Here is a 21257-nt window from a genome sequence, read left to right on the forward strand (position 1 = left end):
TAAGGTTAATTAGACCATCATTAGGGCAGATAAGCCAATTAGGTACTTTAGCCATGAGTCAAGTAATAACAATTAATACTGGTTGAGTGCAGTCAAGGTATTTGAAATGGTCACCACACTAGCTGACATTCACTACTTCCTTAGAATGAAACACTAAATACGATTGGCTCACACGGTATCTGCCACTATGCTTGAGGCTTTCCGCGACCAGTGGGCGCCACAGGGCCTGGAATGCATCCTGGATCGTTGTAATAAAATTATTTGACTTTTGTCTATTATTTTGGGTTTGATAAAAAATAAAACACACCCTAACCCCCCCACCTCCTTATAAAAGGGGGACCCCCAAACAAAAAATATACAGTTGGCTGAGGCACCATTGTGTGAAGGAAATTGGCTTTTTGTTTTGTGTGCTCATCAATGTCAGCAGACATCAATCGTTGGCATCACATTTATAGCCCATTTACCTTTGCAAAGCCAGTTTCTATCAGGGAGACTGAGCGTCATGGTGGGTGAGAACACTAGTCTGCCACTTCTGGGGCCTTGGTTCAATTTTTCTCCATCTTTTAGTTGTAATAATCCCGTGTCAAATCAGCTTGGGAAGTCTCAATCTAGCCCCTGGGCACAAAATCGCCTCTCATTTGACACGAATCTCAGTCAAATGTGGCCAATGTGCGAAATGTCACACCGGTACAGTAGAGGGATACTCTAAGAAGGTTGAGACTGGCATATTTTTCTCGGGCAAAATAGAGATTTCTCTGCATCTAATCATGCTAAGCCTAACATAGAATGGCTGATCATGGGTGCTTGAGATGAGGGAGTACCCAAAAATGGAACGCCCCTCACCTCAATGACGGCAACAATTCAATTTTTAAAAAAATGTTGTTCTTGAAATGTGGGTGATGTTGGCAAGGCCGCATTTATTGCCCACTCCTCGTTATCCCAAGAGGGTGGTGGTGGGCCTTCTTCTTGAACCACAGTTTTTTTTTGTGTGAGAAGACACTGGGTTGCTCCAGTGTCATCAACCCAAATTAAAGAAAACTAACACAAGTCTTGAACCACTGTAGTCCTTGTGGTGATGCTGCTCCTACAAAAGTAGGGAATTCCAGGATATTGACCAGCAACAACGAAGGAATGGCAATATGTCCAAGTCAGGATGGTGTGTGACTTGGAACCTGGAGGTGATTTGTTCCTATTGCTGCTTTTGTCCTTCTTGATGGTAGTGCTTGCCGGAGAGGTAGGTGCTGTTGAAGTAATCTTGGTGAACCGATACAGTGCATCCTGTAGATCGTACATATTGCAGCCATAGTGCACAGGAGAAGGTGGTTATTGAGCTTTTTGAATGCTGCTGTACCTACACCTGGTCAACGGTAACCCGTAAGAGGTTGATTGTGGGGCATCTAGTGATGTGGTGGTGTTGAAGGTCAAGGGAAGATGGCTGGGCACTCTTTTGTTTGAGATAGCCATTACCTGGTACTTATGTGACATGAGTGTTACCTGCCACTTGTCAACCCAAGGTCCCGCTGCAAGCTGGCATGGGATACTTCATTATCGGACGAGTTGTGAATGGAGCTGAACACTCTGGAATCATCAGCAAAGAACCCCCACTGCTGACATTATGACTGAGGAAAGGACATTGATGAAGCAGCTGAAGATGGTTGTGCCAAGGACACTTCACTAAGGAAGTCTTGCAGTGATGCTCTGGGCCTGTGATGACTGGCTTCCGACAACCAGGTAAAAGACTCCAGTTTGATCTGACTAGGATCAGCTGCAAACACTAAGGGTCTGTACTGTAGTCTTGTAAACTGAAGGCAAATTGTGGACCCTGTGGTTAAAGTAGTGATTGGAAGTGTGTATAACATCCAAAGCAGAAGGCAGAGGCATTACTACAAACCGCAGGCCACTGGAGGGTCAATCATTTCTCTTGTACTCCCATAAGTGCAGTGCAGTCAATATGGCTTATCATGTTAGGGTATTATAAAAAAGTACAAGCTTTTCAAAAATCTCAGTGTTGTTAAATAACTTGAGATTGCTCCTGATTGTGCCGTTAGCTGCAAACATAAATTCGCAGCAACGTCATTCCACGTATGCATTTCTGGAAACTTTACTGAAAAACATTGTTAATGCTGTGGGTAGCAATTTAGACTAAGGCAGATGAAACTATTAGTCGCCAATGAATTTCACAGCAGTTGTTCTCATTTTAAATGCATGATTGAACACCGAGTGAGCAAACTGTGAGGAACAGAAAGTTTCAAACCAACCACAAGTTCTCCTGGGCTGAATTTGATCGCCGATGGGTTTTCCCCCAGATTTCTTCCCCTCACCCCCCACGTTATTGACCCTGGATTTTTTCCCTATCTCTTTGCCTCTCCCAGGAGATTATATGGCTGGGGGGGGAGGGGGCAGAGGGGGAGGGTAGGAAGTGTCTCGTCATGATGCTTGAGGTATCATGAGTGTGGGGCAGGCTTGATGGACCAACTGGTCTTTTCCGGACCATCATTTTCGTATGTTCTTGTTACAGTGCCTGCTTTAAGGCTTCAATCATTTGATTGCTCAACCGTGCCAGGCTTAATGACATGGGCCCTCATGAGGAGCATGGCAGCCCATCGAAGTCATGCTGCTTTCTCGGAGAGATCTGAACAGTTTGCTTATTTATTTATAATGGGGGACCAGCATCCACCATCATCTAGTAACATCATATGATACCACCATAACCCCAACAGCCTCACTTAGCTCATGAGTATTGTGTACAGTTCTGATCACTGTGGCATAAGGGGGCCATCCAGGCCCCAGAGGAGAGCACCAAGACCAATCCCATATCCAAGGGAAGAGACACAAGGGATGAATTGAAGGTTTTCAGCCTCGGAAAAGAGACATTTCAAAAAGAAACTTATAGAGGTATATTTAAAAAAAAACCTGGAACAGAGCAGCAGGACAAAAGGGAACAGGTTCAGGATGTGAAGGGGAATTTTAGGACTGATGCCAGGACGTATTTCCTTCCACAGAGGGCGATCAACAGCCGGAACAAGTTGTCGGGAAGGGTGGTTGAGATCAGGAAACTGGACTCGTTTCAAAAAGAAGTTAATGTTCTGGAAGGATGAGATCAAATGAGTTGATGGGCCTTCTGCATCCAACTATTTTGAGTCACTGATCAAAAATTTGGGAAATTTTCAAATGTCAAACAAATACATATCTCACGTGAAGGACAGTTTGATTCTACAATCCAGCATTGCAGTGAAGGTCACTTATGAAGGCATGAGCTGTTGTGTTTAGGAAATGACTCCAGTTTGATCTGACTAGGATCAGCTGCAAACACTAACTAGAATATTTTAACTATGAATTGTTAACACATAGAGTGTTGTGTGAAACTGTCCGTTTGGACAGCTGTGGTTTGTAGCCGACGGTAACCCTAGGAACCGTGGCCTAGATGTGTTTCTTGGGTCTTTTATTTTTGTACCAGACTTAGAAATCCATATTTAAAAACCATCTTTGTAAAGTTGGCTAATTCTTTTTTCCTCAGTCCCCGTTGAGTTTCCGTCAAGCATAGCTTAGTTGGTAACGTCTTGGGTCTGGCATTCTGTAAGGCTGAAATCAAATGGACTGAAGGGGTTCTAGCTCTGCACCAGCAGTTTGACAGTCCAATACAGTACTGAGGGAGTGCTGCTTCGTCCTTGAGATGGGACTTTAACTGAGATCCTGTCTTCATGTTCAGGTGGATGATAAAGATCCCAGGGCCCTGTTTTGAAAAGAGCAAGGTGTCCTGGTCATCATTCCACCATCAACCAGTTCAACCAAAAACACATTAATTGATCATCTGTCTCCATGCTGTTTGTGGGATTTTGCTGTGTGTAAAATGGCTTCCATGTTTGCCTACACGACAGTCACTGTAGTTCAAAGTAATTTATTGTGTGTGAAATGCTTTAAGGTGTTTCTGAGAGGCCTGAAAGGAGTTATATAAACTGCAAGACTTTTTCCTTTCATTTATCGGAAGCTAGGATTGAGGTTTAAAATATTTAGAAAGCAAATACCTTCCAATTGATATGAACACAGACTAAGTACTCATAAAAACATAAAGCACAAAACCAGAAAGTGCCATTTATAAGGGGGGCAATAATCAGGGGAATTTAGGAACAGGAACAGAACATTCAGCCCCTCAAGCCTGTTCTACCATTCATTCAATTAGATCATGACTGATCTGTACCTCAACTCCATTTACCCAGCTTTGCTCCATATCCCTTGATACCCTTACATAATAAAAATCTATATATCTCAGTCTTGAAAATTTCAATTGACCCAGGGACACAAGTTGAATATTAGGAATAAGAAGAGTGGAACTCTTCTTTTGACTGAGTAATGGGCTTACAGAATAAGTTACCAAGGATGGTCACTGAAGGAAAGATTATAAAAGGTTTCAAGAGGCAATAGATGTATTTCTGGAGTGAGAAGGAATAGAGGGATATGTTGAGAAGGTAAATAGGTGAGGTTGAGTTCAATGAAAAATGGACAGGGTTGATGGACCAAATGGCCTTTTATGCTTTTAGCCCATTCTTTCATAGGGTGGATTCTCCACGATCTATCATGGGCATTTAACTTCCGGAAGAAACTTTTTCCAATATCTCTTCCCCAGCCCCCCTCCCCACAAACCGCCCCCCCACACCTCCAGCCCTCCCCAAAAGATTCATCCAGCAAAGAACTTCAAAATGCCAATCTAACCTTACACCCTGCGTTATACATTCCTTGGCCCATTTCTACGGTCCTAGGAACCATTGTGTTGCACGAATGCTCTGACAATGATGGGCAAAGGAAACACTTCAGTAATACTCGCTGGCTTACGCCACTAAAATGCCTCACTTAAGAGATCATCTTGCTGTCGATAGCGTTCTTGAGAGTTCTAGAGTACCAGTTAAATGTGTACTTCTTATAAATTAATCCATTACTGAATTGAAGCAATCATCAGCAAATGTACAGAGGGATGACTACATTAGAGTGAAGCTAATTTCTCACAGAGCTGTTGTTTCCACTAAACAATAGCCGCAAAGACCAATCGTAGAATCTTACAGCACAGAAGGAGGCTATTCGGCCGGTCGTGCCTGTGCCGGCTCTTTGAAAGAGCTGTCCAATTTAGTACCACATCACAGTTTTCCCCCTATAACCCTGCAAATTAGTCCTCTTCAAGTACAATTGCCTTTTGAAAGTTCCTATGGAATCTGATTCCACCACGCTTTCAGGTAGTGCATTCCAGATCTTAACAACCCTCTGTGTGAAAATTTCTCCTCATTTCCCGTCTAGCTCTTTTGCCAATTATTTTAAATCTATGACCTTTGGTTACCGACCCACTTGCCAGAGGAAACGGTCTCTCCCTACTGGCTCTATCAAAAGCCCTTCAATCATTTCACACAAGCAGACCATTTCTCAATCTATCGCAAGCAAAACACTCATTCAATTGCTACAAAAAAAAACAAGCTGACCACACCAGATGGTAGTAACTTCCTCCACCTCTCTTATAACGTCCTATTGATCATTGGCTGGTGCCTTTACTGACAGACGGTGCAGTCTGCCACTGCTGATTGCCTCCTCCAGCCAGTCCTTGAATGTATTAACAACCCACAAATAATAGCAACTGACATTTGGCACAAATATCCACAAAATAATGCATCTGCTGTATATAATATTTTTGTGCCCTTCAATCAACATTTTCGTACCACGCTAGTTATTTTTTTTGTCCCTAACCTTGTCCGGTGCACCATGCATTATGTGAAACCACTTCTGCTATCGCAGCAGTCATTACAGAATTAATGCTACTGGATAACTAAATGAGACCATTAGTTGAAAAAGGACTCTTGACCCAAAAGAAATGGCCTTCCAACATTAAAGGAACTAACATCTGCTTGCACACAAGAAAATTGTCAGTGTAAAACGCTTGAACCTCAGATTAAGCTCAATTCAATGAGGATAGGTCAATGTAAGTTGGAGCAGGCCTGGCCCATCACAACTATTTTGGCCTCTATCCAGCTGACCAGTTTAAATTTTCAGCCCTGTTGTGAAAAGCCCTGCCCAGGCACATTTCAGATCACAGACTGTATACTTGCATATTTTTGTTCTGTTGGCTCATTCTTTTGCCGTAATGAAGATGCTACCAACTCAAGAGCTGCCTATAGGAAATGGCAGCACCTACCCCAGTTATATGAGGGGGGGATGGCTGTACATTCACATCAAGTTTAGACTAACGGAGGTTTTCTGCTGCAGACAAACGGGGTATCTCCAAGCAACTAATACTCTCAGAACATGGATGATGAAGAAAGCCAGCACAGATCTAGTACAGACAGAGCAATATCCTTTCAATTTTAGTCTTTCTCAACTTTTATTTGGTTATAGATTTTAGTTAATGCATTTATTTTGAAGCAATTTTAAAAAAGGACTGTTGGCATTATCTGGGCAGTAACAGCCCACATCAAAGACTAAAGTCCACCATGTTTTACACCATAATACATTGGGTAGAGTCTCGGAAAGGATCAAATGCATTGGGAAGCCAGATTTTGATTAAACAAATAGCAAGTGAAAGTACACAGAACAGAGTGGCAGACAAATGGAACTTATCTTTGAAATGGTGGTGCTGGAGGGGGAACAGCTGATCTAATCTGATACCATAATCACATTTACTCCCAATGGGCAGGACCATTAATACTGTAAACACTCGCCTTCCTTTGTTCCTCTCGATGTGACAGAAATCACCTATATAAATTCCAGTCAGAACTTCAGTTGGATTCTAAGTGTATTTTTAAACTTGCATCCTGTAACAGGAGCCTGCAAGGCAAACTGTAGCATTTCTGACACTATCTTGGGGGCAGTTGGTATGGGACTGGATTGCAGGGGGGGTGGGGAGTGTTGGGTCTGGCTGGCGGGGGGGGGAGCAAGGGGTTACAACACTGCTTTTCCACCTCTGATATGCTCGACCCACACTGATGAAGTATACACTCATAGTTATAAAGTTCCAAGGTGAACTTAGCTAGTCTCAATAACGTTTTCAGCAGGGAATAGTCAACAGCCCAGAAGTGCCCATAAGTTGGCACTCATTGAGAAATCTACTCAAAGGCCAGAAGGATGGCTGGTGTGAGGAACGGAAATGCCTCACTAATGCAGTATGCTCTTCTAAGGTTTTAGAGTTACATCGAGTCTACAGCACGAAACAGGCCATTCAGTCTAACTGGTCTATGCCGGCATTAATGCTCCACACAAGCCTCCTCCCGCCCCTCTTCATCTAATCCTATCAGCATACCCTTCTATTCCCTTCTCCCTCATGTGCTTATCTAGCTTCCCCTTAAATGCATCTATGGTATTTGCCTCAACTATTCCCTGTGGTAACGAGTTCCACATTCTCACCACACTTTGGGTAAAGAAGTTTCTCCTGAATTCCCTATTGGATTTTTCAGTGACTATCTTATATTTATGACCACTGGTTTTGGACTCCCCCACAAGTGGAAATGTTTTCTCTATGTCTACCCTATAAAACCCTTTCATAATCTTAGACCTCTATCAGGTTACACCTCAGCCTTCTCTTTTCTGGTATCATCCTTGTGAATCTTTTTTGCACCTTCTCCAAAGCCTTTATTTCCTTTTTATAATATGCAGACCAAAACTGTGCACAGTATTCCAAATGTGGTCTAACGAAGGTACTACTCAAGTTCAACATAACGTCGCTGCTTTTCAATTCTATCCCTTTAGAAATGAATCCCAGTGCTTGGTTTGCTTTCTTAAAATAGTATCATTAACCTGCGTCATTAATTTTAGTGATTTGTGTTGGGGTTAAGGCACAAAAGTAGTAAGTTCTAACAGTCTCCAGCACATGTTAAATGGTGCAATGTAATTATTTAAATAATGGTGCAATACGGCACCGACTGACTGCCGATTTATGATTACAGTGCTCCAGTGGAGTTGAGAATGCATTTGCAGGTCATTTTTTTTTCCAGATGGGTTTGTTACTTCATGTCATGACTCTGCTACTCAGAACATCACCCTAACACATCCACTGGAAAACTACTGTTGCAACACTTCCAAAACTAGGAAGAAAGGACAATTCTAACCATTAACATCAAGGCTCTAATATTGAGCAGTAAAGAATGGGTCTCACCGCTAGTATTCCTTTCAGAAATCAAGGGGTAGATTTTCAACTTGCCACCCAGGTGTAAAATTGGCGTGGCGGATTGGCCAGTTTGTATAGATACCGCCCTTTTTGATTTTCAATGGAAAATGGGTGTCTGATCTGCAATGCCAGTTTTACACCTGGGTGGTAAGTTGAAAATCTACCCCCAAGTCATAGAGTTATCTTCCACAGGTACCAGTCACTTTCCTTTACCTCATGTAAGTGGTTATTGTTCATGCGTGAGCCTAGGTAGTGAGTGTCAGGCAGGCTATTACATTGTAGAGAATGTCACTGCTATACCTGAATTTGTCCTCGACCGACAACCATATGTACACATACTTCCAGCAGGGGTTGCTGGATAGTCATCAGGAGCGGGAACCATGGCTGATTTTCCCCTCCCTAAATCAGAAGTATTCAGGCCAATTGTAGCTGCTGTCGTGGCTGAGATCTGTTAAACGAGCTCAAACTGGGGAACAAACCTGCAACCTTCCTGGATTGTACGGCTGAGCCAAGCAGGGAACCCTTACTATCTGTTTCTATTGATTCAAGAAAATTGTTTGGTGCTAATGGTAGCATTAATGAAACTGTTGTGGATGGCTGCAAGAACTGAATTATCAATATTGGGGACAATCATTAATCCAGCGTATTTCATGCAGTGTGCCTCTTTAAACAGTGTTGAGCATTGCTATCCCGGCCAGTACTTGAAAGGGTGAGGGTAAAAATAGTTCTATTTTAATAAGGTCCTTTCATTTGCTGTATCCCCAATTTTCATCACTCCACCATTGGTGGCCGTGCCTTCAGCTACCTTGGCCCTAATCTCTAATCCCTCCCTAAACCTCTCTGCCTCTCTCTCCTCCTTTAAGACTATGCTTTGGAGGAGTGCAGAGATCTCAGAGGGTTTTAGGGTTGGCTGAGGTTACAGAGAAAGACAGGGGCAAGGCCATGGAGGGATTTGAAAACAAGGATGACAATTTTAAAATCGAGGTGTTGTCAGTCAGTGTAGGTCAGCAAGTACGGGGGTGATGGGTGAACGGGACTTGGTGCGATTCAGGATACGGGCAGCGGGGTTTTGGATGAGCTCAAGTTTACAGAGGGTGCAAGGTGGGTGGCCGGCCAGGAGAGCATTGGAATAGTCGAATAACAATAGCATGGACGAGGGTTTCAGCAGAAGATGAGCTGAGGAAGGGACAGAGACGGGCGATGTTACGGAGGTGGAAGGAGGCAGTCTTGGTGATGGAGGATATGGGGTCGGAATATAGGATATAGATTGTCATGAAGAGGTTGTGGTTGCTAATCTGACAATGTTGTTCTCTGTTGCTATCCCACAACTGTTCCAAAAGTGCATTGTTAATATCATAAAGATTCTCTCTTTAAATCCACCATAGCTGTTACACTTGTGGGCTCACAGTAGAAAAATTCCCCACATGAACTGGCACTAAACCAATAATCTCATTCAAGGATGGCTGATGTGGGAAATTGCTTAAAAAATGTCACTGGTGCAGTATGGGGCTTTCTTCAAGAGATTGGAACTGAGTAGATGCCGTTCTGCTTTTTTTACATATACTATAATTCACCTTTAAATGCACAGCATGATACTGGATGCAAAAAACAAAAAATGTTCCATTTTCCAGTGCTGATATTCCTGCAATATTTACACAAAGCAGTGATGTAAGTCATATTTCTTGCGTAGCAGTTCCCATCTTTTTCTCCCATCTATGAAGCTATCTAGGTTATCCTGCTTTTACAGCTTCAGACAGACTTCCCACATTTGAAGATGACTGCTTGATAAAAAATAATTTCAAAGAAAAGTGGACAAGCAGATTGAAATAACTGTCTGCTAAATCATTTTTTTTTAAAAAGCTGCCAATCAAACACAGATTTGTGTGAATACCACAGGATGTCTGTAATTGAATCAAACAGCTTAGCCCCTCACAGTTACAACCAGGCACTGCCAAACCAGCTAAAATCTATAACAGATGTATCAAGTTCATCTGGAATATGATTTCAGTGAGTGAAGTTGATTTTAACTGCTTATGCGCCATGACTAATTGCAGAAGTCAATAACAAAATAAATCTTAGATAAAAATATGCTTTGTTATCTTTTTGAAAGAGTTCAATAGATTTGCTGGACATGACCACCCACCCATAAAGTCAAGTTGACTCCCTCTTTATTAGGCCATAATCCTCTAGCTGCTTCATTATTTCCCCCCTCCAGGACTATCCTAATGTTTTACAGATATCTAATTCATTGGCCTGTAGTTCCCAAGTTATCTTCATGCCCCTTTTTATAAAATGGCATCATGTTCACCTTTCCCTAATTCCTATTTTCAATGAATCCTCAAAAATACCCACCAGGATGTGACGAATTTCACTAGCGTCTTGCACAAGTTATCCTAATGTGCAGACTAAGTAGTTAGGATGCCTTGTCCATTTTTTTTTAGTGGTCTCAACCTGTCCATTACTTCGTTATTTGTAATTTCTAATATTCCTCATCCCTTCCCTGTATCAGAAGGCAGCCAGTGGCTTGCTTCCTGAACACTGACACAAAGTCATTTAGGATATCTGTCCTCTTTCAGTCATTAGATATTTTTCAGCGCTCCTACCGTTTCCCTGATCACCTGTTTGCCAAAAATACATTAATGAAAGCCTTTCAGATCGTGCTTTATATTCCCCGCAATCTTAATCTAATTTTCTATTTTAGCTCTCCTGACTAATTTAACCTCCTTAACCTTATATTAATCTCTGTCCTTTACTGTGCCTATAGATGATTGCACAGTGTTCAGTTCCATTCACAACCCCTCAGATAATGAAGCAGTCTGTGCCCGCATGCAGCAAGACCTGGACAACATCCAGGCTTGGTCTGATAATTGGCAAGTAACATTCGTGCCAGACAAGTGCCAGGCAATGACCATCTCCAACAAGAGAGAGTCTAACCACCTCCCCTTGACATTCAACAGCATTACCATCACCAAATCCCCCACCATCAACATTCTGGGGGTCACCATTGATCAGAAACTTAACTGGACCAGCCATATACATCCTGTGGCTGCATGAGCAGGTCAGAGGCTGGGTATTCTGTGGCGAGTGACTCACCTCCTGACTCCCCAAAGCCTTTCCACCATCCACAAGGCACAAGTCAGGAGTGTGATAGAATGCTCTCCACTTGCCTGGATGAGTGCAGCTCCAACAACACTCAAGAAGCTCAACACCATCCAGGACAAAGCAGCCCGCTTGATTGGCACCCCATCCACCACCCAAAACATTCACTCCCTTCACCACCGGCGCACCGTGGCTGCAGTGTGTACCATCCACAGGATGCACTGCAGCAACTCACCAAGGCTTCTTCGACAGCACCTCCCAAACCCGCGACCTCTACCACCTAGAAGGACAAGAGCAGCAGGTACATGGGAACAACACCACCTGCACGTTCCCCTCCAAGTCACCCACCATCCCAACTTGGAAATATATCGCTGTTCCTTCATCGTCGCTGGGTCAAAATCTTGGAACTCCCTTCCTAACAGCACTGTGGGAGAACCTTCACCACACAGACTGCAGTGGTTCAAGAAGGCAGCTCACCACCAACTTCTCAAGGGCATTTAGGGATGGGCAATAAATGCTGGCCTCGCCAGCGACGCCCACATCCCATGAACGAATAAAAAAAAGATTTATACTTAAGCAAAGCTTTTCTTCCCCCTCTTATTCTATCCATATTGCTTCACTTTTTCGGTTTCCTTCTGCCTTTGCTAGCTACATATTTTTCCTGGTGGAATATGGTTATACTTCGTTCTGTAAATGCATATTCACCGTACTGCTCCCATCTAACAGTGTGGTCCAATCTGGCTCTCTGAAGCTTCTCATTCTCTCAATTGATGCTTATGTATTGACACCTGTTTAGTTCGGATTGCGGGAGACCGAACTTTCAGTGCCAGCTCCCTCCATACTTGCACTACTAAATCCAACTCTCTTATCCCGGAATTGTAAACCCATTAAAAATTAGCTCTTATGATTCTGGGATAAAAGAGCTGGATTTGGGAGTATAACTCTGAGGAGCCGGCACACGAGCAGACCAAACCAAACCGAACAAGTGCCTTAATGAAGTGACGAGCCTCTGTTGTACTTTCTCCACCGTAAGCATAAGCTTAAAACTTAAGGTTGCACTTTGACTGACCAAATATCTCCTCTTTGGAAAAAAGATGGGGGAAAGTACTTCAGATTCCAAGTGCTTCCCTCAAAGTAACCGACTCCTTTAAAAATCCTACTCTCCTTATTAAAGACTCCATGATTTTCTTTATTTCATCGCACAGCAGTGGACCCTAACCTGAATTAAATGTTCAGGCTCCGATTTAATACAATTATCAAGCTTTTAAAGCTGTCAGACTCCGCATCACAATCCAACAGTAGCTGGCAGTCCTTGCTGCACCCACTGAATGACACTTCTAATACCACATTTATATTATTACAACAACAACAGCTTGCATTTATATAGCACCTTTAACATGGTAAAACGTCCCAAGGCGCTTCACAGGAGCAATATCAAACAAAATTTGACACCGAGCCACATAAGGAGATATTGGGACAGGTGACCAAAAGCTTGGTCAAAGAGGTAGGTTTTAAGGAGCATCTTAAAGGCACTATATAAATACAAGTTGTTGTTGAGACAGAGGCAGAGATGTTTAGGGAGAGAATTCCAGAGCTTATGGACTAGGCAGCTGAAGGCACGACTGCCAATGGTAGAGAGATTAAAATCAGGGATGCGCAAGAGAGCAGAATTGGAGGAGCGCAGAGATGTCGGAGGGTTGGAGGAGGTTACAGAGATAGGGAGGGGTGAGGCCATGGAGCGATTTGAAAACAAGGATAGGAATTTTAGTAACGTCCTTAAGCACGGCATTGTAATAAAAATACCTAAAGCAGCACAAAAGCCCATCTCAGAAGGTAGTTTTGTTCCCTGTCTATGGAGGCACAGTGCTGGTGCTGGCCAAGCTAAGATGGGCTAGCATTTTATTCTGACCACATGTAATCATTCTAACCTTGCATGTAAGCCCCAGTGCTGTCACTGGTCTCTGAATCCACCCTTCACTATCTCCAAATCCATCCTGTAGTCTAAACAGTGGCGGCTTGGAATATGGGCAACTGCATCACTTTGTGACACTATCTTCACTGCAATGTTCCCATAATATAAACAGGGGAGGGAGCAGAACAGGTCTATATTTTTGGGTTTGATCTACTTTGGTGCTTGGAATTAAGTAAAGTATACTTATGGGCCAATTTCTCAGAGGGGTCCTAAAACAGGCATTGGGCACCTCATTAGCATAGGCAGGGGGTCTAATGCCTGTTTCAGCCGGCCGCACCGGACGCCTGAAAAAAAATCACCCGACCCAATTTTGCGTCGGGCGTTTATCAGGCGTCCTAGGGGCACAGAATGTTGGTCCCTGAAATTGGACCTCGTTGTGCCCATTTATGCCCGTAAAACGGCTGCAAGTAAGTCCAAGTTCTACCCCATGGTTTCAGGCAGCTACATATTTTTGAATGAAACACTTCTTTTGTCCTGCTCAAAGCATGTTCATGTTTGCGAATTAATTCCACTCAGCGCATTTTCTATGTTATAAGTGACACACCAGCCATCAAAAATTAATAATTTGCATGGCTTTCATTTTTCTAATATAAGCTCCGCTCCCCTCTCTTAACATGAGCCAGGTTCTCGTCTCACTTCAGATGCAAATGCTTCATTCAGAAGGATAATAGAAGCCCAAAGCAGTTCTGCCATTAACCCGTAACAATGTGGACTGCGTTTTCTTGTATCCATCAGATAGAATGTTTTCCAATTCTTTCCCCGAAGCTATAGACATGTGCTGTGGTTCAGCAGCCTTCCAGTGTCTTGCCCAACTGGCCATTCTTCATGTGTGAGCCTAGAAGGCTATTCAACCACAAAGAGCATCACAGCTAAGCCAATCCATTCCTCACCTGACATCCACACATGCGCATTTTTCAGCAGGGGTTACCAGATAGCAATCATTAGCAGGAAGTCTGGTTGATATAATTTTTTCTCTCTCCACTGCTCATGGACTCAGCTAATTGCTGCCCCAGCTGAGGTTTGCTAAAAGCATAGAGTTTGAATTGAACCTGTATTTTTCCAATCCATTAACTTAGTGCTGCATCAGGAGGGTGTTTTTCACCCATCCATGGTGCAATTAGAGACATTTTAAGCAACAAAAATATTTTAAAATTCAGCTCTATTTAAACAGTCAATATTAACAAAGGCATCCTGTATCAGTTTTTTTTAAATCACTTGCCGTCATTGAGCGGAGTATCTTTGATAACTTTTTGTCGGATCTTGCTGGTTTACGTGGTGGTCTGAGGTCAGGTATGATATTAGCAGTCATTACGAGCATATTGCGTAAGCCAGTCTATCGCTAGTTGGAAGAGAGATAGAAAGACAGACAGAAAAAATGCAGAGAGGTGGATACGGAGTGAGAAAGATGGACACAGGCAAAAAGAAAGAGAGAGAGAATAAAGAGAGTAAAAATGGGTCCTGCGTAGAGCTTTGCTTACTGGCTGTTAGTCTAACTGTTTTACCTCTTTACACAAACTTCAAATTTGTGTCAAAGTATCTTTGAAAGGATTTGCACAGCAATAAGTCTGCACTGACAGGTTAAATGACCTATACAGACATTCCATATCCATTGTAAAAGGTCCACTTCCAAAAATAACCTGTGTATTGTAACCAGGGCCAGTGGTATATGGTGACTCTTCTATTGTACTCCTTTGGGAATTGTTATTTTTTTAAACTGGCATTTTGGGGTTTACATTGTGCACTTCTGTCCACTTCTAATTAAAGCCATTGGTTTATGGTGACTGAATAAGTCAGAAATTCTTTTTATTTCACGGGATCCTGGGGTTTTTAACCGATGTTTCCCCAATTACATTCTGTAACTCCGTTCATTTTTCCCTGAAACTTGCAAATCAGTGGCCTTGGTTATAATTGTGGTTAGAAGGTACCAAAGGGAGAAATTAAAGTAACTTCTGATGTTCAGGGTCACACAAGACAATCTGTATCATGTAGAGTGTGGGACAGGAGAGGTAACCTAGAGAAGGTATTGAACAAGAACTGTGTTATAGAAACTTGGCAATCAATGGGAATATGATGGATTATTGACTTAATGTACCACGGTCCCCAAAACTAAACACTGGGCCAAATCTTGCTGATAAAGATAACAGAGTTATAACGACGCAGGCCGTTATTAATTTGCAAATCAGCCAGCAGGTTCAGGGGATTAAGAGATACGCCGTGAGTTGTGAAACTCCAGAACATGCTGGTTTATTTACGCCGCTCCGCTGTTTGCTTCGCACAAATGGCATCTCATCCTTAGCCTCCCTGTTATTTTGCTGGATTTGCCCATTAAACTCGCTGCAGAAAGTTAAGTCTGGTAATTAAGAGCGTAAGTACCTGTTAATACAATGCTAATCAACCCTTCTGACCCAGAAAGGGAACAATTTAAACTGTGGCGTCTCATTCCTTCAGGTAGTGAATTGTTCTTATTGTCAAATTTTCTATTTTTAATATTTTTTCTTACTTTCCCTCTCTATTTCTCTTTCTGTATCTGATTCAACTCTAATTCACCCTCCTTCTCCGTCGTTCCTCTGTTTCTTTCTCAATCCTTAAATTTCATTGGTTAAGGAGATACACGGTTGATCCCGCCGTTCATTAAGGTCCCAGATGTCCCGTTGTCCTCACTGCCCCATTATCGGCTCACATTTCTAGCAAGTTATGACGCAAAATGATTTCGAGCTGAAGGGTGCAGGAAAAACTCTAGCTAACGGTGCATGCCTCAAGGTGCCACTCGCCAGCAAGATCAGGCCCCTAATTATAATGTAATCTATTTTTTATTTGTGGCGGCGAAAAAGGAACACAACTTTCCATGCAAAGCTCCAGAGATTTTTTAGAATTCATTGTGAAAAGCCATGGGAACAGACTGCTCAGTATGGCACAAACTGTCTCCCACGGGGATTCAAACTCCTTGAGCTGAGTGAAAAGGACCCACCTATTTCCGTGTTAAAGTATTGGAAACAAAGGGCAATGATACCTTAATGAGTTTGATTTTGCCCCAACAGACACATTTTGATTTTATAATACACAATTCTCAGGCCTTTCATCGAAGCCATGAAGCGTGCCACAGGCAAAGGTGACACGGGATAACTCCAGTGATTTATAGGTTCCCTTGGCAGTCTGAGTATTGACCTTTCAGTAAAGGTTAATGAGCACACTTGAATGATTCTTTATGCAGAAATAATTTGCGCTTTACAGTTGAGAAAGTACAAAACATTTCACTCGGTGTTTTCAACTGGCGCTACATTTATCACAAATTAAAACTACTTCAACAAAGTTTTAATTGTTTAAAAGGTCAGTCAATGCAGTGGAACCTTGATTATCTATACTCCAATCACATAACTCGTGCTTTCCCATCCAATTAGCCACAAAAGTTTTCATTGGTGAAAGCCTTGTATGAGACATCGGAACTACATGTCCTAGAACAGATATTCGTCAGACTCGCACCCATAGTTTCCCTAAAGCACGACAATGGGACAGCTTAAAATTATGCTGCACATGTGCTAAATGTGATCAGGTTTAAACTACAATGCACGCTACTTTTTTTTTTTGAGTCCTGGAGGTTGTTCTCTTCCAACAGTGGTCAGGGACAGGGGAAGATGAGAAACCAATCATCAGAGGTAAAAATGGGCTAACAGCAGATAAAAGTTCCCTATCGCCCCTGGTTTGATTATGCTTCAGGCTGCCACATATAACACATCTGTGTATCATGTCTAAAGAATCCAAGCTTCTATCCAAAAAGAGATTCCCTCCTCATCTAACCCCATCCACCATTTTGCCTACATTTATTCTTCATGTGTTAACCAATTTCTAAATAACCTGTTTGGCCATGATCTTGCTTCAAACTCTGAAAACAGGCTTTTAATTTAGTGCCACATGGGCTGGTGTGGTAGCCCGTTAAATGCATTCTGTTGTCAACATGTTCTCACTGTACCTTTCTCCCACGATAAGTTTCCAAAAAGTCCTTTAACAATCTACAATGTGGTGGGGCATATGGTTCACTTAAGCACTGGATTTTCACTGCCTATTATATTGACTTACTGTAGGTCTTAATTTTGAGCCCAGTATTTGCCACGGTCCTTCAATGTTTTAGAATAGTATTCTTTTTCAGCCTCAGCAATATGTTTGCATGGACAAGACCCAATAAGCATTATTATCCTGCTGTTTGCTTCTATGTATCCCAGAGGGTGGCAAGTTATTTCTGGCTTCCCAGTTCCACTCAGGCATTTGCTAGTATTGGCAGGACATGAGGTAAAAATGTAACTTAGAAAAAGAAAGTCCAACCAGACTGCCTTTGATCAGGTTTAGCTTCAGGAATTTTTGGTGGGCGATGAAGCTGCTGACAAGCCAATCAAACATCTGTCTCTTAGAATGCTGACAACACCAGCATTCCTACTGATCATCAATTTAGGGATTACACTCAATTTAGCTCCTCTGTTCTGCCCCAGAAAGACCAATGATCATTTTTCCAAGGTGACCCTTTATTCTGATTCTTGATGTATTATCACATTGGTTTTTTGGGTGGGGGGATGGGATATTCAAAAATCTGTTAACAGGGGTACTCACTAACCTTATGGGGAGCCCCCCCTCACCGACATCCCATAAGGAAACTATCCTTGTGTTTTTAAAAAATGTGTGTCCACCTCTGTCTCCGAGCCCCTGTTTGTGTGTGTGCGTGTCAATCTAGGCTTTCTCTGTTCTATATCTCTAGTCCCTCTTTCTTCCTCTCTCTCCCTTTCTCTTCATCATACCCTGATAGCAGCAGCATCCCATATCCAGCAAGCTGAATTAGAGCCAGGAGATACGTGAAGCAGCTGGTCTGCTAAGGGCCACAGGTGAAGGGCATGCAGGCTGCCAGTGACCCGTGGGTTATATTATGAGTAATTCTTATACTTCATCTCAAGATAATGCAGTCTCAAAATAATTCTCTCGCTCTGCTACATCAATCATTTTAGATTGATTGGACTGCCATTTTAACTGCAGAGAGTGCACCAATGCTTTAGTTACCAAGAATCAATTCAAAAAATCAAAGTGTCCTCACTGTTTCAGATCTTCAAAGTACCCGAGCTAGAAGTTCTATTGATCTATTTCTGCTGCTGCTATTCATGGAGAAAGTAAGTTTAAAAAAAAAATCCAACATGCTTTTTTTAAAAGCAAAAGGGAAAGAGTGGTACTAATTGGATAGCTCTTTCAAACAGCCAGCACAGGCACGATGGGCCAAGTGGCCTCCTTCTGTGCTGTACGGTTCTATGATTCAATTTTATCCAGATCTACGCCAGGCAAAGCTTATCCTCAGCCTTGCTTAATCAGACTGATTCATTGAAGATTTTGTCCAGGATTTTTGTCCAGCCCTTTCTGTTTAGTTTACCTTCAGTAAATTATGGGCTTCTGTGCCAGTAAATTATGGGTTCCACTGTCCTGGGTGGCTCTGGCCCGTTCCAACATCGAGCACCTTTTTTCCCCACCTGGATTTGCTTTTGGGAGCAATTATTTTAAAACTACCATTATTGAGCATTATTCCAGGATATACTGCCAGCTTTCCTCGGACATTCTAAATAAAACTGGGAGTAGATGTTAGGATAAGAGGAATTGAACAAGATCAATGACAGTCTGTGAAAAGGGGTGTTGGATTACATTATGTAACTAGTAAATCATTCAGTAGTTCATAATACAGTATTTGTAAACGTGAGCTCTCCTAATTTTGGAGTAAAAATGTTCTTTAATATGGCACCCCCTTATTCTCTCTCACAGTTAAACATTCTGAAATTGTACATCTACTAGACTTGAACACAGTTTTATATCAATCAAGCTCCTCTCTTCCCCTATCCCCACCCCCCCCCAAAATGTTTTGGATGAGAAAGCTAAGCTGAGGTCCTGTCTGTTTGTTCCGATGGATGCTAAAGATCACATGAAGAGCAGGGAGCTCCCCCAGTGTCCGAGACAACATTCCTCCCTCAACCAACACCATCAAAAAACAACCAGATTTACTGGTCATTCATCTCATTTCACGGCTCATATACTTCCTTATGTGTTATGTCTATGCGTGCTACATTTCAGTGTATGTTATAACCGTAGCTGGCAGATCTGATTGTAGAGCAGTCATGCAGAGATTTTCCTGATCTCAGTCCAATATAAAAAAAAGGATTGTAGTTGTACTGTTGATCTTTTGCGTGTATCTGTTCACACTAATAATGACAAGAAGAGTTAAAATACCGTAAGTCTGCCTGAATAGGACTAAAGATATTATGAGCAAGGTCCCAAATGGGTAATTTTCCTTTTCGAAGTTGGGGTGGTTCAGATTTAGCTCCCCTTAATAAGGGGCAAAGCAGCACTTGGGAATTGGAAATGTACTTGAAAAGGAAAACAAAAAATTGCAGGGCTTTGAGGGAAGAGCGGGTGAGTGGGACTAATTGGATAGCTCTTTCAAAAAGCCGGCACAGACACGATGGGCCGAATGGCCTTCTCCTGCGCTGTATCTGATTTTGTCTTGAGATATCTTGCAGGCTCGGATTGACTTCCCCTGTTACATAACATTTACTCCATTTGAAAAGTAATTCATTGTGTGAAACACTTTGAGACGTTTCCACAAGAACTATATCCGAGTAGAAATGTTATTAGGATATATAATCTATATTTATTCCCGAGGAATTGGCGTTCTCCGCCAGAGGTCGCGTTTCCCAGTCATTCGTGGTAAGTTTCAGCCTTTGGGTTCATGAAATAATTCTCAATGAGGAATGTGGTATTTCCAAAAAAAAAAGACAACTGAAATCGTTGAAAAATGCTCTGCATTACCGAGTAAAGCAGCCCAACATATATATCGAGGGGAGGGTGAAACTACAGCCCTTGTTGGTAGTGTCTCTCCCCCCCACCCCCCCCCCCGAGACTGTCCTTCTACCTACTTTAAGGGGATGAATAACAGTGCGATTCGGAGTCTCAGCAACACCATCCGCCTAAAGTACACCAGCAGAGCCAGGGGATGCAGGAGCGCCGGATCAGACCACGGGCAGACGGCAGCTCTCACTCCGACCTGTCTGTTCACCACACGCCAAGGAGAGGAAAATAAAATGAAATCGTTAATTACTTACCTGGAAACTACCAACTCTCAAGAGCCAAATCCCTCTTGTAAACAGCACAGCATCATTAGCTCTGAAAAGAAAGGCGGTCGAATATCGAAAGCAACAGGCTTTGCCCCTTTTAATACATATTTATCATCTTGATGCTAATTTCTTTTCCTTTCTCCGAGTCCATCGATTTAGAGACAGGATCTCTTTCCCAAGATGCGATTCCAGTTTCCGTGCCAGTTAAACCTGCTTCCAGCCATCCTCCGCTTTCTCAAGTACCTTGGTTCACTTTTCTTTTTCCTCCCTCACGTTCTCTCTCTCTCTCGGCTGCTCCAGAAGAGACTACGTGTTGTTTTCTTGCAGATTTGCCAAATCCAATCCTTCACTTGGTGTTGGGGAATTCTTGGTGCAGATTGCTTGCGTTCTGTACTGTTTTTTTTTCTCTCTCTCTCCCCTTGGCTGACTTTGCCTCTTGCAGACTGTGATTGCTCGTGTGTGTGTGTGTGTGTGTTTTAATCCGATCCCAAAAACTGCTACACAGGCTAAGGATTAGGAATCTCCTCCTCCCACAACTGGGAAGATCACGAGCCTTCTGGTTACACCAGGCAGCATCAGCAGGGAATCACCAACATCAGGGACAGTCCAGAAATATACACTCGCAGCCCTCGCCCTCTTAAAAGGGCTCTTTAAAACAATTCAGATCTCACCACTGGGGCCTGAAATTTTCTTTTGTCAGAAACCTCTTTTTTTTTCCCCACACGTAACGGCCCACTAATGAAACAGCAGTCTTGAAACGTGCAATTTTACTAGCAGGTCATCAATTATGGTATTCTCCCACTTTTTGTTTTGAATTTTTTTTTAAAAAAAGCTTGTCCTTATAGTGTCTTAAAGCACTTCACATACAATTAATCCCTATTTTTGAAGTGCAGTAAACCATTAAAGTTTACAGCACAAG

The 21257-nt window shown here is 42.5% G+C and overlaps 1 protein-coding gene across 1 annotated transcript in view; it reads right to left on the minus strand.

Moving 5' to 3' along the window:
* The window catches only part of lrrc3ca (leucine rich repeat containing 3Ca), a 41972-nt gene extending 21080 nt beyond the window's left edge, over nt 1-20892 (minus strand). The window contains exon 1 of the mRNA XM_067968836.1: nt 20327-20892. The gene's annotated coding sequence lies outside the window, so the exon portion shown is untranslated. The remainder of the gene's footprint in view (nt 1-20326) is intronic.
* Between the last annotated feature and the right edge of the window lie 365 nt (nt 20893-21257).

Source organism: Heptranchias perlo, chromosome 30 (genome assembly GCF_035084215.1).
Source record: "Heptranchias perlo isolate sHepPer1 chromosome 30, sHepPer1.hap1, whole genome shotgun sequence".
NCBI classification, from domain to species: Eukaryota; Metazoa; Chordata; class Chondrichthyes; order Hexanchiformes; family Hexanchidae; genus Heptranchias; species Heptranchias perlo.